The sequence below is a fragment of the Serinus canaria genome, chromosome 3 (assembly GCF_022539315.1).
Source record: "Serinus canaria isolate serCan28SL12 chromosome 3, serCan2020, whole genome shotgun sequence".
Taxonomy (NCBI): Eukaryota; Metazoa; Chordata; class Aves; order Passeriformes; family Fringillidae; genus Serinus; species Serinus canaria.
In genome coordinates, this window is record NC_066316.1 from 29,667,978 (window position 1) to 29,688,288 (window position 20,311).

A 20,311-nucleotide genomic window follows, 5' to 3' on the forward strand; every position below is an offset into this window, starting at 1 on the left:
AGTTGCAGGCCCTCAATTCTTTCAGTAATTTAACAGAAAAAAAATTGGGGTTTGAACATAATTCATTAAGAAACATAAGGAAATAATATTTTCCCTTTGAAGGTACATTTCAATTTATCCATATAAGTGATAGTACAGGATTTAAGTGTTTAAATCATTGTAGAAGCAACTCAAACAATTGAAAAAATATTGACCAGTTAGCATGGATTGCATAGTTTGGGAAGTTTTTATAGTGGTTATTTGAAAAAGATTAAGTGTGGAGCATTTCAATTTTCTTTCCTTACATTGTTTGAGCTGTTTATTTATAAAAATAGGTAACAATATTCTTGCAAGTTAATTTCAAAATCCACATAAAAAAACATCCAATAACTGTAGATAGATTCTTCTTGCATGGTTTCATGTTTTCTTCATTTTCTAGTTGAATTGTTCAAATAAAAAGATTTTTTGGTGTCAGGTTCTAGAAGGGCTTATGTTTTTGTAACTAAAGAACATACCTCATCCTAAATTATTACATATTCACTGTATATATTTCTGTATGCTTTTTATGCATTTTGGGGGGGCAGCTAGCTGAAAGAAAAGAGTTTTCAGTGTAAAACTCAGACATGGCAGCTGGCGAGTAGAAATTTAGATTTTGCTAGAGTACTTGTGGGAATGGTGTTCTTAAACCATGTAAGGTTGCCAATTATCCTCTAAAATTGCATTGTATTGAACTAGTCAGTTTTCACACTTGTTTCAGTTGCTCAGCTACTGAGGAATTCCCTTTGCCTTCTACTGTTTATATTCACCATCCTTCTTCTCATTTTATAGGAAGAATTTATTGGATTTGGTGTCACAATAGTATAAACTAAATATAATCATGTCCTTATAACACAAAACTTTTCATTACCTCAGAAATATGCCAGCAAATAATAGCTATATTTTATCAACTAATTGCTAGTATAATTACATCTTTTACACAGTGGCACTGTGTAAAAGATGTAATTATATATTTAAAAATATATCTTTAAAAACTTTAAAGATCTTTAGAAAAACCCTCATAAGCATGAGAAAATTCTTAGTATTGATCAGAGCATTCCCTTTTTACAAACATTGTGTGGGTATGCTTATGTGAGTTTATATGTTTATATGAGTTTTCTTTGAATATAAAGTAGGAAGTTGGAGCGTGTCAGCTCAAATTGACTGGATTGTAGAACCTTATTGCCTGCACTCTACACTGGCAAGACCAGGTTGGATGGGGCCCTGAGCAGCATGCTCTAGTGGAAAATGTCCATGTTCTTGTCTGGGGGGTTGGAACTTGATCATCGTTGAGTTCCCTTGCAATCCAAACTACTTTGTGGTTTTTTGCTAAGTTTGGATGAGGCATCATTCTCACTCAAGCACAGAGCCTCGTTTTTCACCTATTGAAAGCCTGAAAATGATGTTCATCATTATGAAATTATCTACCCATTTCAAGATCCATCTGAGCTGTATGTGTGTGTGTGTGTGTATATATATATATATATATATATGCTATTTTGTCTATAGGCTTTAAGAATTCATAAAGATTGTAAAAGGGCTTGGGCCTGGGCCAGGGTCAAACTCCCAGGTAGAAGCTTTCATGTAGTATTAAAGCTATTCTTTATCATTTAAACCCTTTGCATCCTTTACATTGTTTATTAAGATTTCAATTTACAACATGAAGGCTATATGGTATGTTAACTATTTGAACAATTTAGCTGTTTTTTTAAATTAATTCTATACTCTCAAACCTGCTATCAGCCTGATTTATTGCAATTTCACATCGTATTTCTAGTGTCTCTAATGTGTTTTCCATTTTCCTATCTCATTTCCTAATCCTGAAAATAAATTATGAAATCAAAAGAAAGTATAGGAAAAAAAATACTTAGTTTAAGAATTTGGAGCATCTATCTAATAATTTGTTTTAGAAAAAAATATATTTAGATCCGTTCATTTATTTTGCAGTTGATTTATTGTGTAGCTTTACATTTGCTTGCCCAGAAACAGATCTTTACCATTCTGTGATAGAATAATACTCTTACCACTTTTTCCCATATGATTTAGGACCATATATACATTGAAAGATATGTTTAACCAGGTTTCTTGTCTACCCTATCCAGACACTTCTTGAAGTAGGAGAAAGACAGTAATACTATTTCACTGCTGAGCTTGATGTAATAATCTGTGATAACAGGAAATTTATCATGATCTCATTACTGCAGTAAAACAATTCTTGGTCCAAATTTGTCCTTCAGCAGGCTGACTTTGAAGGTAAATGAGTAGTGACTTCTACAATGGTTAATGTTCTACAGGTAGAGCTGTAATTTATCTCTTTTTAAGTCAGTCCTGCATTGAATGTGCATGGTCTTTTAAGAAGAAACTGAGTGAACATAAAAAAATCTTCAAGGATTTGACATATGGTATTATTTACTTTCCTGAACACTCTGCCTTTTCCCCACCACGTGTATTCCTGAAACTCTAAACAGAAGCCTTTAATGGCAGTACAGACCCGAGGATTAAAAAGGCCTAACACCCAGATTTGATTTCCATGAAGGCTTTTGGGCACCATTATATAATATTATCACCTGTTAGTACTAAGTTGTAAAGAGTTTATTCCATAGAGTCATAGAATTGCTTGGGTCATGTAAGGGTCCTTAAGAATCATTTAGTTTCAAATCCCCTTCCATGACCAGGAATGCCACTCACTAGACCAGGTTGCTCAGGGTCCCATCCACGCTGGCCTTGAACACTTCCAGGGATGGGGCATCCACAACCTCTTTAGGCAACCTGTTCCAGTGCCTCACCACCCCCTGAGTAAAGAATCTGTTCCTAACACGTATTCTAAACACACTGTCTTTCAGTTTGAAACCATTACCCTTTATCCTGTCACTACCTGTCCATATAAAAAGTCCCTCTCCCTCCTTTTTATAAGTCTCTTTACATAATGGAAAGACACAATGAGATCTCCCTGGATTCTTCTCTTCTCCATGCTGAGCAACCATAGCTCTCTTGGCCTGTGTCTGATTTAATGTTGAAAGGTACTTTTTCTGAACAGGAATGTCTTTAGCTGCTTGTTTGAATATCATATTTGAAATAATGTCACTAGTAAAATATTGTTGAACATGAGGTTTGATATCACTGGAGACCTAACTAAGAACAGCTGAAACTGGTCATGTGGATAATTGTTGTTTTGTATTGTGCTTTTTTCAGTTTGTGTCAGAGTCTAGATTTGGCTGTTCTTGACAGCCACAGCAGAGGAATATGCCATTGCAGTGTCCTAGTAATGCCTTAGCTTTCTCTGCTGGTTTTGGATGACAGAGCATTGAATTCTACATTAATTAAAAATGATACCAGTTTACATGCTGTCAGACTTGTTTTTCTTGGATCCCTGAAGACTTCTTTTAGGAAGGAGTGGATGGTAGGCAGGCTGACTGGAAGGAGTGGAAGGCTGCCTGCTGCTGTCATTTTGTCAGGTCAGATGGCATAAGACAGTGAACAGACCAGAACTTGTTGTCTTAGTTCAAGTGTTACACCATAAAAGGGGATAACTTGCTTTTTAATATCTATCCTCCATCACAGAGAGCTCTAAATTATAAATCTGTAACTACATGAGGGAGAGTGAGCAAAATAGTCTGACATATTAGCCCCTGTTATTATTGCATCATAATATCTTTTCTGAATTTGAAACAGACATAATTGCCTATGAATTTAAATTATGTTTCAGATGAACATACCAAAAAATACAAAGATAAGTTATTGGCATAATAACCTGAACATAACAAATGCTTCAGCAATTTCACTTTTAATATAATCATTGAGTTCACCATAAAGTATCTACTGCAGCTTTAATTGTTTTAATAATTCATGTCTTCTAGACATATAATTGTAGAACTACATATAATCCTTAGGAGTTGAGTCAATAATAAATTAGTAGTTTCAGGATAAATCAGACAATGAATGAGTCTAGCAAAACAAGAAAAAAATCAGACTTCATCAGACAGTAGAGAGATAAATATTGTGTTGTATTTTACTTTTATTGCATTATATCACTTCATCTGTACAGAGAAGTCTTATTTTGGAATCACTCTGATTTCAATGACTGCTGCTTGCCTCTTAGGATAATTCTGTCAGCATAAAAGATGGATGATATCTTTTTTTCTCCTGCTAGATTTGTTTTTCTCCTGAAATATAAACAGTTTGGTTACCAGAAAACAGTGTGACTATTGTGACATTTAAAGAATACAGTAAATCTTAGTAAGAGGTTCAAACTGTTGTATATGCTGATGGATTTGAGAGTGATTATTTTGCTTTCACCAAAGATTTTGTTAGGCTAATGTTTTGACCAGTTTGAGCCCTTTTTCTTTCATTGAGAAGTTGTGAAGTTTTTTGAGAGTTTTGTGAAGAATTTACCTAAGTATCCCATTCATGATTTAAGATCACTTTTTGCTCGACACCATGAACACACCTATATAAAAAAGTATTCCTGCTTAAGGGCTGACAAGCTGGCTTAGAAATATAAGGTGAGAGATGGTTTCTATAAACAGATAAATATCATGAGAGCATGCATAAATAGCATGAAAGTAGTGATGCTAACACACATACTACTCATTTCTCAATGCTAAATATTTTTCTCTTTTATTAAGAGATTTTAAGATATTTATCTTGTCTATCTTATATATTTATGTAATAATTTGGGGGAAATATTTCCTTTTATTGTTGAAAATCTTTCTATTTTCTGAAAACAGAAAGTTCCCTAATGGAAAGGACTAACTGAGATTTACAATCAGTGGTTTTTCATCTTATGTCTTTCAGTTCAGAGAAAAGGCAGGTCTCAAACATTCAGAAAAATTATATGCTTAGCAAACCCATATGTTTCTTGGAGCATTTTCTGTGTCCAGTAGTGCTTTGGGATATCTGGGGGCAGAGTCTTGGCCCTGTGCTCATGACAGATCTTTTGTTAACAAACACATGTAGTCATTTTATTGCTATCTGGCCAATAAAGGAGTTCACTGGTGCATTTAGGGCACTGCTCAGAATTACTGTTGATCTTTCTCATTAGTCAGAAAAGAAAGTATGTTCTACATTTTCTGTTAAAGGTCCAGGAAAAAGTATATTTCCCATTTGCTCTCCAGCTGAACTTCTACCATCTCCTAGTAACATGTAGTGCATATTTCATTGCTACTCTTATATCTTTGTAATAACTATTTAAAACAAGATGTGATTTTTTGCTAATTTCTTAAGCATTAAATATTTTCTCTAGTGCAGAGTGATTATAGTGTAAAGTGTACTATTGCCAAGTTTAAGGACCAAGCAGGAAGTATCAGACTTCACTGCTTGATTTAGTTGTTTTAAAAAGTCTTCAAAATAAATTCAGCAAATATTAACAGTCAGCATAAGCTTTTGACCAATTTTACTGAACTTTACTTCTGATAAGCTTAAAAAAGGTATTTTCTGGTGTTTCAAGTTACCAGATAAAATGTTTATTGCTAGGGCTTCAATTTATGTCATAATTATGAATGTCTGTCTATCATCAATGAGACATGTTTGCAGCATGTAGCTGTGAAAATGTTTTACTCTGTCATGTGCTGTTAGACATTTTGGTATCTCTGTTGTCTTTAAGATCACAGTTTTATTCCCTTTTTACATCTTGTGGCATGAAAAAAAGTAAAAATTAAAACTCAAAGTCATTTCTAAAACAGAATTACCCTTCTTAAATGTACACTGACTGCAATAAATACCAAGCAGACTAACTCTCTGAATTTATAGGAAACTCAACTAGCTTCTGGGGCTTGCTTTTTTGTTTGTTTGGGATTTTTTTTCCAAAATCTATTCTTCTATCTGTACTTCTTCCAAGAGCTTTATTTTGTTGGCATTCACTGTGAGTCCAGTATGACTTTTGCTTGAGTGAGAACTTTGAACTCACTGAGGTTAGTAAACAGCAAAAAAAAAAAAAACTGTCTTAAGTTTCAAACTCCAGAAACATCTCTGTAAGGAGCAACAGATGACTATTCCTTCTGACAAAGAAATACAATTACATGTTATAGGATTTAAAGGGAGCTCCTGCAATTGATATTCAGTGATAAAACCCTGTGTGTTACAATTTTCATCATCTTAACTGTTTTTATAAATATGAACTTAGGGTTATTTTTACGAGATGAAGCCAGATTTTCCTCTTTGGAGCTTGGTCCCCATTTGCAGCTTCTAAGGCAAATTTTGTAACTTGTAAGGATTTAATGAGAGTGAGGAGAAGATCATAGCGGTACTTTCACTAATTTTTCTGAACCTTACTTATATATTGAAAATGTTGTGTAAAAAAACTTACTTCATCCATCAACACTTTTACTTTCTTCACATTTATTTGGTTTTACAAAATATTTCTGTTTTTTCTAAGATTCTCATGATGTTGTTCTTTCCACTTCTCAAGTGGGAATCTCTTCTGATGTAGAACGTATGTTTGGAAACTTGTTAAAGATGCTTTTGGCAGTTTTTACTGCCTTCCTCTTGAGTCTGTTTTGATGGGGAAACTTTCCAGTATTTTTATACTAGTTTACTGTTCTCTTATCCAGATTAGTCTGCTAAATGTTACCTAGTGTTCCTTGGAAGTTCTCTGCTATTTCAAATCTTTTTGGCATTCTGTTTCGTTAGCCTATTTTGGCTGTCTAAAAATACTATTGGATCCTTCAAACTAACTCCTTAAATTTGTTTTGGGGTTTGTTTTTTTTTTTGGTGGCTGAAGCTCTTCAACTCTTGATATTATAGAGGTAAAATATGCTTCTGAAAGTTTCTGCGTGCTTGAAGGGTGATCAAATTCCTTTATATATTGACTGTCAGGTTTGGCAAATGCCTCTGTAAAACTTCTTCCATATTGTTGTTGTTATGAACACCAGTCCCAAGAGACTACAGTGCCTTTTAACAGAGCCACTACATGTACATTATGTATGCATATGGGTAATCAAAATACTAGAAAGTTCTTCTATTACCTTAAACTCTAGATATTTCTGTACAGATATTACTAATCCTGCTAAATAATATAATAGTCTTGATTTCTGTCTCTCTTTAATTTGTGAATTTAACATAAAATTTTTTTTTTCATTCTGTTTCTGGCAGAAACAGATATTTTCTTGAGACTCCAGTCTCAGCATATTTGAACATAAAACCAGAGTAGGAATTAGCAGAAATATCCCACAAATCCCTACCTTTTTTTCCTGATATTTGTACATTTAAGCAGGTCAAGTTTCATACAAATGTTTCAGGCCAATTTCATGCTTCTGTTCTTGTACAATTTTTTTTGAAGTTTTATCTGTCTGTTTGCCTCAGTGACAATTGGCTCTAAAGTTTTGCATGCTTTTGTTGAAAAAATCATTGCACAGTTCACTTACCTCTGATGCATCACCTTTTTTTCTCTTAGACTTTTAACTCTGAAATATTGATTTAGTAACTGTGCCTTTGATTCATTAATTTTCAGCCCTGCTATAAGTTCAGAAGGGTATTTTCAAAATAATAACATGTTTACAGGTTATATTTTATATTTATTATATATTGCATATTTAGGTTATTTGAGAAAAATTAGACCATTATCGACATCTGTGTGGAAGAAAAGAGTGACCACATAAAAGGAAGTAAGCTTACAGCTAAGGATGGAGTAATACTTGGTGTTCCACACTTATACAATAAGTTTGGTAGGTTTTACTTCTAGGTCAGGTAAAATCTCTTACTGATTTTCATTGCAGGGCTGGTCTTACAAATCTTTAAGTGAGGTGCTCTGCTGTAACCATCTACCAAGCTACATTGAAAACAGTCTTTGATCTTTTTGTTCACAGATTTGGGTAGCAGCTGGTCTAAGGCTTCCTTAAGTTAAGCCAATTTTGGCATTTGAAATGATTACTCAAAGTTATACAAAAAGCTGAAGTTGTTCTTTGTAAACCTGTGCATATCAAAGATCCTTCACGTCATTTTTCTGTGGCAGAAGTTATGTGACTGAAGAAATTATTTAACATTTGCAAGCATTTAGCAGTAATTCCAGCTCTTCTTCAAATCTCTTGAATCTGACTTGAATGTAGTGAATGATGGAGTTGAGCATGACAAAAGTCTATTTTTGTGTTCTATTACAGTGTGCTCATATTTAATTTTCTCTCCTTTAATAGTTTCTCTGTTTTCCATTTTCCCTGGTAATATTCTTCCTAGAGGTGAGTAATTTGGTGATGATTGAGCAAAAAATTTGCAGAAAGATTTTTTTGTCTCTTTTTTTTAATGATACTATGCTAAATACTTGTACAAATAGCCCTATCAAACTGTGAGCCCCTTCCTGATTTTCAGCATACTTTTACTAAACCCTCATACAAATAAAATTAAACTTCATCTTTTACTGTTTCCTAATCACCATACTAATGTCCAAGAATCTTCTATAACCAGTATTCTCAGTCTTTAATGTGTCTTGACTATAATTGTCTCAAGCCTTCTTATTTTGGTCATCTCATGGCCCTTGAACTGCTGCTGCATGTTCATGTTACTTTACTTGCTTATGGTTGCTATCTTAGCTATTGTAATGTTTATTGTAACCCTGTAATTCCTTAAAATAAAGATCATCTCAGAAACAGCATTCTGAAGTCCAGCTCTAGCCAAAACTAATGTAGACATATAATCTTAAAATCTGGTGCTGTTAATATCAGATGCTGTGTTTGAAGGCTTCTGCAGTTTATTTTATTATGCATATTATAATGTCACTATTGCTTTCTGCTGCCATTTTAGCCTTTCTACTACCTAGATAAAAGCCTTTCAGAACATCAGTTTATTATGCTGGAAATCACAATAAACTTTCTCAAAAATCTAAATTGAGATATTAATTTCTTTCATATTTTTTATGTATTTGAAGCACAAGTCTTATGAGGAACAGCTGAGGTATCTGAGGTTGTTAAGCCTGGAGAAAAGGAGGTTCAGGGTAGACCTTATTGCTCTCTACATCTACTTGAAAAGAGGTTGTAATGAGGTGGGGGTTAACCTATTCTCTCAGGTAAAAAGTGACAGGATAAGAGAAAATGGCCTCAAGTTGTGCCAGCAGGATATTGGATATTAGGAAAAAAATTTAGTCATAAAGGGTTGTTGAGCGTAGCAATAGGCTGGGTAGGGGAGTGGTGGAGTCTCTATCCCTGGAAGAGTCCAAAAAAAGTGTGGATACAGCAGTTGGATATGGTTTAGTTGTGAACATGGTGGTGGTGCTTGGTTGACTGTTAGACTTAGAGATCTTGATCTTGGACTTAAATGACCTTAGAGATCTTTTCCAACTATAACAATTCTATGTATCTGTGATTTACACTATATTTGAGGAAGACACTGGTGGTTTTTTCCCCTAGTCCTCAACAGAAATCAAACCACTTTCTCCATATGTGTGTCTCAATAATATAGGGAATACAAAGAGGACATGTTCCTGTGTCACTGTCAAAATGGACAGCAGCACCACCTCCTGGGCATAAAAGTGCTAGAAATACGTGCATCTCTTCCAAAGCCAGATAATTCACAAGAAGGGTAAAAACCCTGCATAAATGCTGATTGATAACTTTTGGTTCAGTTTGGTTTTTTTCTTGATATCTGTTACTTAGTTGTTTAGATTAAATGCAAAAGCACAAGATGTATTATTTCTTCCTGTTTTAACTTACTGTCATAATTCTGGATATGTATGTAGCCAATTCCCTTCTGTTTTCTGATGTGTCATGTGCATATTTAAAATGATAAGTATTTAGACATTTATAGCTCAGCCTTTTACATGTTTGTTTTCTGAGCTCAACAACTTGGCCTGATGATCAAAACATCCACATGCCCGAACAAGAATAACTTAAGGTAAATAATCTCCAACTCTTGGGAGGAATCCTGAGTTTGGGCACAAAGCCTGTAAAGCCAAGTTAATCAGAAAAAGGATAAGTGCTTAGAAAAATAGGTCCAAGGCAGTCATGAGGTCCATTGTATCATTGCATGTCCAAGCAGGAGTTATAGTTAGGGTGTCTATAAACACCCTAATGGTGTTGATCTCTGTGGGCACGTTGTTAGCTCCCTATGATGTCAGTTGGACCCAATCATATATCAAACACTCATGTAATGTTTTGATACTCTGTGAATTATAACTTTAATCTATTTATTCTTACTGTTTGAAGAACCAAGGTTAAGTCTAGAGAATTTCTTTCCCATGTCTAACTTCCCTTGTAAGTTGTTGCAGCTCTTAGGGATGACTTAGAGTGCTTTAATGGTAAATAAAACTGGATATAAAAATTAAGGTATTTTTCAAACTAAAAAAAAAGAAAGCCCTTATAGGGATTTCTGAACTTTAAGATTGCCTGGAATAGTTATATTTTGGGATGTGGCCTGTTTGATTTTGATTAAAAATTTTGACAAATGCTTCTTTGAGATTGGGATATTAACATATCCACTTCAATCCACAAAATTATGCAGCATTATGGGAAAATGGGAAGAACTACTCAGAATGTACATCACCATTCTTGAAGAGAAAGTTTACTTGAGGTTTGTAATACAACTTTGTGGTATTTTAGACTCCAATAAATAGGCGTGTTTTAATCTGTGACTGACAAGCCCTGAATGAATAGAGCTTTTTCCAAATAAATTATTTTGCTTCAGCCTTTCATGCATTTGTTGCCCTAGGTTTGATTCCTGCAGTGTACTCTGCGTAGAGCTACAAATTTAAACTGGTTTGAAATTTAATTTGGTATAAAAAGTATCTGCTTGTCTGTTAAATAGAAATGATTTCTGCATATATATATAATGGCACAGCTCTACAATATTTCTCAAATTAAGCCTTTGGCTAGAAATGTCAGTCATTTGGGACCTGCCTTTTTAGGAAACACTCTTACAAGTTGCATCTATTACAAAAGGGAAGATCTGTGGTCAGGCTATTGTTTCAGAAATGTCATCACTGTTGGCATTCTCATGAGCTGCCCTAGAGTTTTTCTTGTTTTGCACACTTAAAAGTCTGATTTTCTCCAAATTTTTAAAAAGAAGGACTAGATTGAAGGGTGCCAACCATGAGAGAAGATGTACATTTTTATATTCCTATGGCTGAACTTGTTAACTGTAGCTCTTAATACTAAATCATTGCATTTGTATTTAGGGGAAGAAAGCTTGGGTAAATTGAGTCATGTCTTGAACTTTTTGAGTAAAATAACTTTTAATACTGGGTTGAAAATTTCTATGATAATGTCTAAAACTATGGAGGGGCACTCAATGAAAAAAATGAAAAGATGATTGGTCTTTTATTCTGTCTTACACTCAGTTTCTGGACTTTTTAATTCAAATGTCACGAATCTTTTTAATCTGCTTAATGGAATAAATTAAGAGACCATGAGCTGGTTACAAATAGCAAATGTGTTTCTGAATACTACTTTTGTCTTTCTTGTGAAAATACTGTGTCTGCCAGGAAACTGTAGTAGGAGTAGACAGTGGAAGCAATTGATACTACAATAGTTATTGTACCTCACACTTGACAGTCTGAACTCTGTGAGGAATAAGATTATTTGGAAGAGGAAAAAAGGAATGGGCAGGTATGGATTGGAGTTCTCTTTTATAAATAAGGTAGAAAGGAGCAAAAATATTTGTGGCTTAGGATGTGTTCCTAATGAAGCTCTGAATGAGATCAGAAATGAGACAGACTGCAGATTCAAGGGAAGGAAAAGCTAAGGTACTAGAAATTAAAAGTGAACCCAAGAGAGTTATTGAATAGAAAACAGGCAGAGAGACAAGACAGTAATAGGTGTTTTGAAATTACACATGCATTAAAATGGAAACAATAGTTGGGATGTGGCTGCTTGTCATTCTTAATTGACCTGTAGCACCCAAAAAGAACTGAAGGTTCAAAGACACTGGCCTCAGAGGAGTCACATTTTAGATTTAACAGAGCTTCCTTAAATTAATAGTGCTGTAGGAAGAAGAGGTACAGTTTTAAACTGATGCATATATAATTGTGATCCCTTTGGTAAATTTGTTGGTCTTTAAGAGGAAGAAGATTGGTCTGGAGTCAAAGCAGCCAGATTAATAGCAGATTTTTTTGTCTTTATTGATACTTTTAAACTCTTGGTTTGGAAAAACTGTGTTGATACAGTCAAAGACCTTATTTTGTCGTAATAGACATTATGCAGAGCAAGATCTGGTAACACCCCTATTAACAAAGTCCAAAAAATTATGATTCAGTCATTGACAACCTGTTCAGCTCATCTGATGAGCATCATGTATTTCATGATTTCCTGTTGCAGCAGCCCAAGTGTTTGTTATAGAGGCTTTCTCATTAAAACTTCCTTTTTTATCTGCCTCTGAATGAGGCATTAAGAGTGTCAGTGCCAAGAATAACAATGACTATGTTATGTCATGTTCCAATGAATGGGCTCTCTGCAGGATTTCATAAGTGACTCTTTACAGTGCATCATATGTGAGGCTGTACAGAGAGAGGGGAGGAAAAAAAGCAAAATGGAAAAAAATGCAATAGTATCAGGTCATGCATGGATGAAGTAGTCAGTGTATTTTTTGTTTGGAACCTGTTTGATACTATTTCTCCTGAGAAATGTAAAAATGAATTTATTATTACTGGACTGCAATGCTTTGAGTGGTTAAATATGTACTACTGGTGTACAGTTCTGGGGCTAAATTGAGGTTTTGTGTGGCTGAATGGAATGTCCAGCTTGGTTAGATTGAAAAATGTCATAAGACTTTTTTTTCCCCAAACTTTTCTGCCAAGTGCGTACAGGAAGTGGCTTTGGCAGTTTTATCCAAACAAGTAACTTCATTTCCTGGAATCTGCTTTTTGCAAAATGTGGACTTAAGGAGAGAAAGTGTAAAGAGGGATGTTAAGTGGTAGAGGAAAGATCACCCTTAAAAGCCTCTGAGAAGAAGGCACAAATTATCAAACTCCATTTTTTCTAGAAATAGTCACAACAGTGTTATATATTTTCTTTTTTTGAAATTGATAGTTTATTTATATAGTAAAAATAATATTAAAAATGTATTGACCATAGCTGCACATAAATATGAAACCATTATATTTATTACAGTCCATTTAACCATGGACTATTTTATGTCTGTTTAGTGTTTACTAGCAAGGCAGCCACAAAGTAGTTGAGATAGAAGAGAACGTGTTGTATGACCACTCATATTAAAAGGACCTATTAGCAACCTGAGATTTTGTAAAACTTCTGCTTATTGTCATTAAAAAAAAAAAATAAAAAGAGAACAGATGTTGCAGGTATCGTTTTCAGATATAAAGGATACATGAGTTGATGTAATATTAAACATATTCTGCTAAAAATATAAACATGTTATCTGACTGGTCAGGTGCTATTTTTGCAAGCTATTCCAAGTTCATCTTTTTCTGGTCTAACTTGCTGGATTTAAACTACAGTTTTTTCCTCTGGTTCTTTTTTGGCTTGCTTTGGTTTTGGGGTTGTTTTGGTTTGGTTTTTTTTTTTTTTTTTTTTTTTTTGGTTGGTTGGTTGAGATTTTTTGTTTTGTTTTTTGGTTATTTGTGGCCTTTTTTGGGTTTTGGGTTTCTGGGGTTTTTTTGCCTACTCTCTTAAAGTTACTAACCTTAATATTTCAATAAAAATGCCTGCATTATAATGTAGTGCTGGATATCTGCCAATAATATAAACACAGCCTTCATCATCCTAAACCCTTAATCTCAGGGTCAAATCATTGATATTTTTCAGATGCTTGAAAAGCGGTAGTCAGAAGCTGGTTTGCATCAAATAATTTTTAAGGGTTGTTGCTAATGAGGAGCTATTTCAGAGTTGCTAAGAGAGAAAAAGTACATTGAGTAATGTAGTAGCAATGAGTTACAGTGTGATGTATCAAATAAAAGCCTTGGACAAAATTTTAAAATTTCCATTTTTTTATAAATAATATTACAAAATTCTAAACTTCAGAAAGCAAAGTAAATACTTAGAAAAAAATCTTAATTTCAGAAAAAAGCTGAAAATTTCACAGATAATCAAGAAATCAGAATATATATTTTAATAATAGATGTAGTTAATTACTACACAATGACAAATATAAACCAGCTTTATATAACCATTTTTCTATGTAGAGTTTTATCCAGTCATTAAAGATTCTGCTAGTGGATGAAGAGACAGGAGAAAATGCTTTGGAAGCAGTTCAAAACAATAATTAAAGCATAAGTAAAGATAAGCAAACATGTAAACCTTTCCCAAGTGGCACAGGCTGTACTTGCTATGTCATAAACAGCAGCTGCTGTAAATTTTGGGCGAGTGAAATCTTTACCTTTCCCTTTTCATATTTAGTTCATTTTATATTTTATTCTTCATACAATCATCTATTTTTTTGGTTTTGTAATGTTCACTTTATTTTGCTTAAGCAGACAAGCTTTAGACAGATGTTGTTAGCAGTTGTGCCCTTTGACTACTTGTGCCACTCCAATTATTCCAAAAGAAATTAAATTTCTTTGTAAAAATAATGTACAAACTCCTGTTAACATTTACCTTTGCATGTTTCTGATTTTTCACTGGATGCTTGTGATAAAGTGGGTTGTCTAACAGAGGTTGTTAGCTGGCTTATTCTTGTTTTTTGTCATAAAGCAACTCAGCTTTCCACTGCATTATAGAGGCAATACATTGCATTGAATAAGATCCTACACTGAGATGCAGGGCATCTGGTTTTCATTTCAATCTTTATTATTTACTAAGTTTGTGAACTTACACAAGTGACCTCATCTCTCTGAATCACTTTCTTCAACTGTGATATAAATTAAGAGTGGCTTATCTTCCTTGATCACTTTGAGATTTCATGTTCAAAGGCCATCTGTAAGAGCAAAACCTTATTTTTCTAACATTGAGGAGCAATTGAAACGATTTGTGAAAGTAAGACAGTGAATTAGATGCAGAAACAAATATGAAATCTTGGAAGTCTTGACTCTTCATTTTTAGTCAGCATAACTATCCAAACTAAGTTCTTGAAATTATTTCTTTTCATTGATAGCTTATTTGTTTGAAATGCGAAGCTTTGCTGAAACTCTAGACTGTGCTGGCTACTTAAAATTCTATACTAGCATGGGCAAATGTATGGTATGTTTGATATTTATTATAAATTCTGAGGGTGAGCTACATGCAAATCTGTCTCTACTTGCTCAGTAAAAGAGAGACAAGCACTCAGACTGGGCTGAGAAAGTTCTGTTAAAATTATTGGATATTTTATTAAGAACGTTTTCTTCTGCCATACCTCCCCACTTTGATCAGCACTCTTTATTTATGCCATTTACATCCAGCTATAATTCTGGGGAGAATTCATTCTAAATATTTCAGAAATTTCCTTTAATCTTTAAGTGTACACAGAGAGAGTGACATCAGTTTGAATAATGACCAGTGGCTGGAAACAAAAGAATGTCATAGCTTTGTATTAGAACTGCTCAAACAATTTTGCATTAAGGAATACAGAAGAAAAAGAGTTCAGGGAATATATCCTTTGGATTTTCAGCAGGTTTATTTAATTAACTAAAGCCTGATACAAGAGCTCATGGCTCTGATACAGCACATTTAATATTGTAGTAAGCTTGAATGACAAGGAATGTCCATAATTTATTGTCCCCTTTTGATCTTCAGGAAAACAAGTGGTTTAAAGCCATCAAATAAACATAGTGTACTCGGCTTTCAGGAAGAATTATGCTATTTTTCTAGTGATAGTCACTTATTTCAACAGATTTTCAAGGGGCAAAGCTGCTTTTAATTCTATGTCCTGACATAAGCAGATTTAGAGCTACAGAGGTTATTGGTTCAAAAATTATCTTTTGATCCTTTGTTGCAAGTTAATTATATAGTTCAGTTGGTTACAAATTTTGGTTAAAAAGGAATTGAAAGAACTTTCTTTTCACAGTGGGAATTGTGCCGATATGAAACAGAATTTGATTCAAATACTTTATATTACATTATTGGGTTTTTCATTTAGTTTTGTTTTTTTGGTAAGAGAAGTTCCCTCAAATAGCTTCCGAGACTATTGAATTTTCACCAGAAAAACTCTGTGGTATCATGAGCCAGAGAGACAACAGGGTATTCTTGTTTCCGTGACCAATCAATTTTGCCTTTAATATCTCTGGTACAAGAATGTCATCACTTTTGATTAAAATGAGAGTTTTTTGAATCACAGAAATAGAAGTCAATAATTATAATTCCTGAGAACCCAGATTAGTTTATTTTTAATTATGATTACTCTCAATTTTAATACAATAGACATGTTAGAGACATGTTAGGCATCGTAGCAAAGTTTTACTTTTCTCTTTTTATTTTCTGTGGAGTCTATAGGCAGAGTAAATAAAGCTGAGAAATTAGCGTGAGCAGCTCTCTGAAGAGAACATATTTAGGTTATGTCAAATGTAATTGTGCAATTGTATGTGTGCTGTATAAAAGAAAAATAATTTGTATTTTGAATAATGAAGATGTCCTAGTTTTGGGTGGGGTAGGGGGGAGTTTCACTTGTTTATTCTCAGGAGCAAGAAAGGCTTTATGTCTTTCTGCTATCCATATGTTTATTGTGTACAAATGTTGGCTGTCTCTTCAATTGCCATGAGTGTACTTGGGGGAAAAATATCTGCACCTCTTTGTTTGTAGGATCAGGAATTTAGCTTCTAAATTAATTTGCTTTCCATTATCACTGTTGAGGATGGAAAAAATGTGTAATCATGTAGTGCAAATATACATCTAATAGTAAGGGATTTGGAATCACTATAATTTTTCAAAGGCTCATGGAATTTATATATTTCTATAAATAGGCACCCACCCATGAGACAAAAAATGGTCAAGAAATTGCTTAAGATGCATGAATAGATTTCTGAAAGACAAATATTTTGTGAATTATTATAAGCAAGTAGATGTTGCCAAATTATAGGTTTATTTTACCACACTCCAGTATCACATCTGACTTTTATATCATGGGGAATGGTTGCTCCACAGGAAGACAATGAATAATTATTTTGCTGAATGTGGTAATTTGTTGTTATGGAAGCAGGACTTATTTTAAAGGGATAGGCCACACTAACCCACAACTACAGGGCAAAAGGCAGTTCCTGCCTTTAGGGACAATTTAAGATGGAAGCTTCATCCAAAATTTGAATTAACTTTAGCATGTTGAGTTTTCAGGGATTGAATTTGGAGTTAATATGTGCACTTCTGTTTCAAAACTATGTTTGTAAACCCCAACCCAGTTATTTCTAATGTTTACTCTGAAGACAAAAATTAACATGAATAGCACAGATCTTTTGGTCAACTTTGTGGCATTTATGAGGTCTTAGCTCTCTCTGGCTATTCATTCTCCCTTTGTTATGATATAAATTCACTCTCTGCAGCAGACCTGCTCTCAAAGAAGGTATCTTAATCCCTTCTTAATCCCAGTTTGGTGGGATTTTACCTTGAGGATATGGGAGAGTAGGAATTAATTGTCCACTAATTTTAAAGCACTCATAGTTTTAGGACTCTAAGCTCAAAACAGAAGTTTCTTTTCATTAAGTAGTAGTAGTTCTTCATTAAAATCCATGAAGATATATTTAACAACAACAACAAAAAAAAACTCACTCCAACTCTTTACAGCAGTAATAGCATAAATATTGTTCATGGCCAATGTGATCCCCCTAACTGTAGCAGGCCTGAGACTGTCAGGGGGCAAACTAATTTTTAATGAATGTATTCCTCCTCCATTCCCATTTATATTCCTTCTTGGTTCTCCTTGGGAGCAGTACTGTAGTTAGACATAAAAGATGTTCTTCATTCTAGAGTGCATGTATCATGCTCCAAAGATGAATGTGCAAAGAGGAAAAGGTCCAGGTGAAGCTCTGGATTGAAAGGAAGAGGCTTTGAGATCTGGCTGCAAAGAGTTAGACATATAATGTAGTAAAGAGTAATCCTTTTTTAGCTATTTGATGATTGCAGAACTGGCAGTGGGGAACTCTCACATTCAGTCTTATTAATTCAAAACCTAGAGATATTTATATATTTGAGTGGCTATTTTCACAACAACAGTGGACGTTAAGGATTGTATTTCAGGTGATAATGATAGTACTAGTTGGAGAATTTAACATTCCTGGTTTTACTTACACTTTCAATTTAAAATACAGATATTTTAAGCATTGCTTCTAGGTCAGATGGGTTATTAGAATCCTATGGCTTGGGTTTTTTCAAATGTTTCTCAGTCTTCTATGATGAGTGCCTGTGCCAAGAGGAATAAACAGAGATATTTGTTTGAATTCCAGAAATATTTCTGTAGTATTAATGAAATTTCTCAAGCTTGTTTTTATTCCTTCAAGCCATCTAAACCAAAGACAATAATTACCACTTACTACTTTTAGTCTTGATATATGAAGTGAGGTTATTGCTTTTATCATTTTGTCATACATAAGAAGTCCCAGATTTACTACATGCAAGGTTTTAGAGGCTTTTAGGTGATACATCCGATGGGGTACTGCAATACTAACTTTCACTGACCCTGATAACATTCTGGCCAACTTCCTTCCATCATCCTTCACTCAAATGTGCCTTTAGGTGGTGTTTGTTTCTTTTGAGCTGCACTCAAATGCTTCTAAATTCCTAATGTGACAACAGAGTACCTATCCTCTGATTACATCCACTGGTATTCCTCTTCAGTTACTGTAATACTTTAGGTATGACAGTACTTCTGCTCTGGCAATCTCACCACAAAGAAGGTTAAAAATGCTGAGGTATAGCATGTCTAATGCTATATTGTCATGCTATTGTTTTTTCAAGTCTGGACATTGTTACATAACAGGCTTCTGTGTTCATTCTCAGACATGATCCTCAATAAAGCTTTGACAGGGCAATAATCAAATTTTCATTTTACAGATGAATTTTACTCATTTCTTAATTGCTGATGTTCAGCTTCCAAAAGAGCTAAGTGATGGAAGTGATAAAGCTGTTCATCTTGAATATAAACAGATACTAAATTTTAAAATTAGTTTATTTAGATTGCTGCCTGGCAAAATAAATAGCTTATCAGGAAGTTTATCTCATAGTTTTTTTTCTGAACTCTCTACCACAGCATACCCCATTCAGTGCTGGTGTTCCTACTGGGAGAGAAAAAAAACCTTAATTTGTCATGAAGTGGCCCCTGGACTTCTGTAGTTTATAGCATGAAATATTAAAAGAAAAAGATAGCCCTAAGATAGTACTACTTAATGGTGTACCCACTTCAGAGGATTTTTTTCCTTTTCTACCTAAGATGTAGTATATAGAGGCTTCTACTTCAGAAAACCTCAGTATCTTAATAAAGATAAAGCTAAAATGTAATATGAAATTAAAAGTACAGTAAGATTCCAAAAACAGATTGATGTTTATAACAAGTTCTTTTCCCTCTCCTAAAGTGTTCTGAAAATGAAATGTGCCTCTTTTGTGGTTTATGGTGTTACTGGCAAGCCTGGTGGTAGAAATTATTCTCCAGACAACAAAAATACATGCAGATGTCTACAGATGTCCCTAACAAAAAACTTCACTTGCATTTGGTCCAAGCTGTCATGACTCCACTGATGTAGGTTGTCATTTTGTAGAGCTCTTAAAATATTCTTATCCACCAGTCAGAGTAGTTCTTCTAAAATTGAGAGATATATATTGAAAAGGAGAATTTAGATACCATATCTATCACTCAAAACAGCACAAAACATGTAAATTGAGCAAATGTTGAGACTATTCTATTTTTTTATAAATATGTTGATCTGGTTGGAAAAGGTAGAAAGGTTTCTGAGCCTAAAAGCCTTTTTTCAGGTCTAAAACAAGTTTCAAATGTTGCTGCTACAGCATGTCAAGTACATGAAGCATGTAAAAACTAATTTAATTTGCTATTACTCAATCTTAATTGAAATTCTCATGTTAATTTCAGTGGTCTAAATTTGATTTTAAATCAAATCTAATTTCAGTTGACACAAGTGCCTAAATATAGGCCCTTTCTTGTATTTAGTAAAACTTTTACAACCACATCAACCATTGAAGGGAAGAGATTTAGATTCTTAAAAGCAAGGGAAATGCACAGTTTCTTTGTAATATCTGGTGTTTGATGTAAACTGCACAATGCAGTATGACATATATATCCTGTTGTATGACAAGTTATCTGAAATGTGTGATTCTGTCATATGCAGAAATGAATCTCATTTATTTAGAAGTGGCAGCATCATTGGGTGGGTCTCCTAAAGTTCTTGTGGGTTTGACTTCATATTTTCCTTCATATCCACCCACTGAGATTCTGCCAAGTCTACCATGCTTTGTTTCATGCTTTCCCTTTGTACCTACTAATTAAGGACTTTCAATGTGTGTGTGTATTA

At 34.0% G+C, this 20,311-nt stretch overlaps 1 protein-coding gene across 1 annotated transcript in view; it reads left to right on the forward strand.

Moving 5' to 3' along the window:
* KIF6 (kinesin family member 6) overlaps positions 1-20,311 on the forward strand; it is a 150,420-nt gene that overhangs the window by 64,007 nt on the left and 66,102 nt on the right. The window lies entirely within an intron of this gene.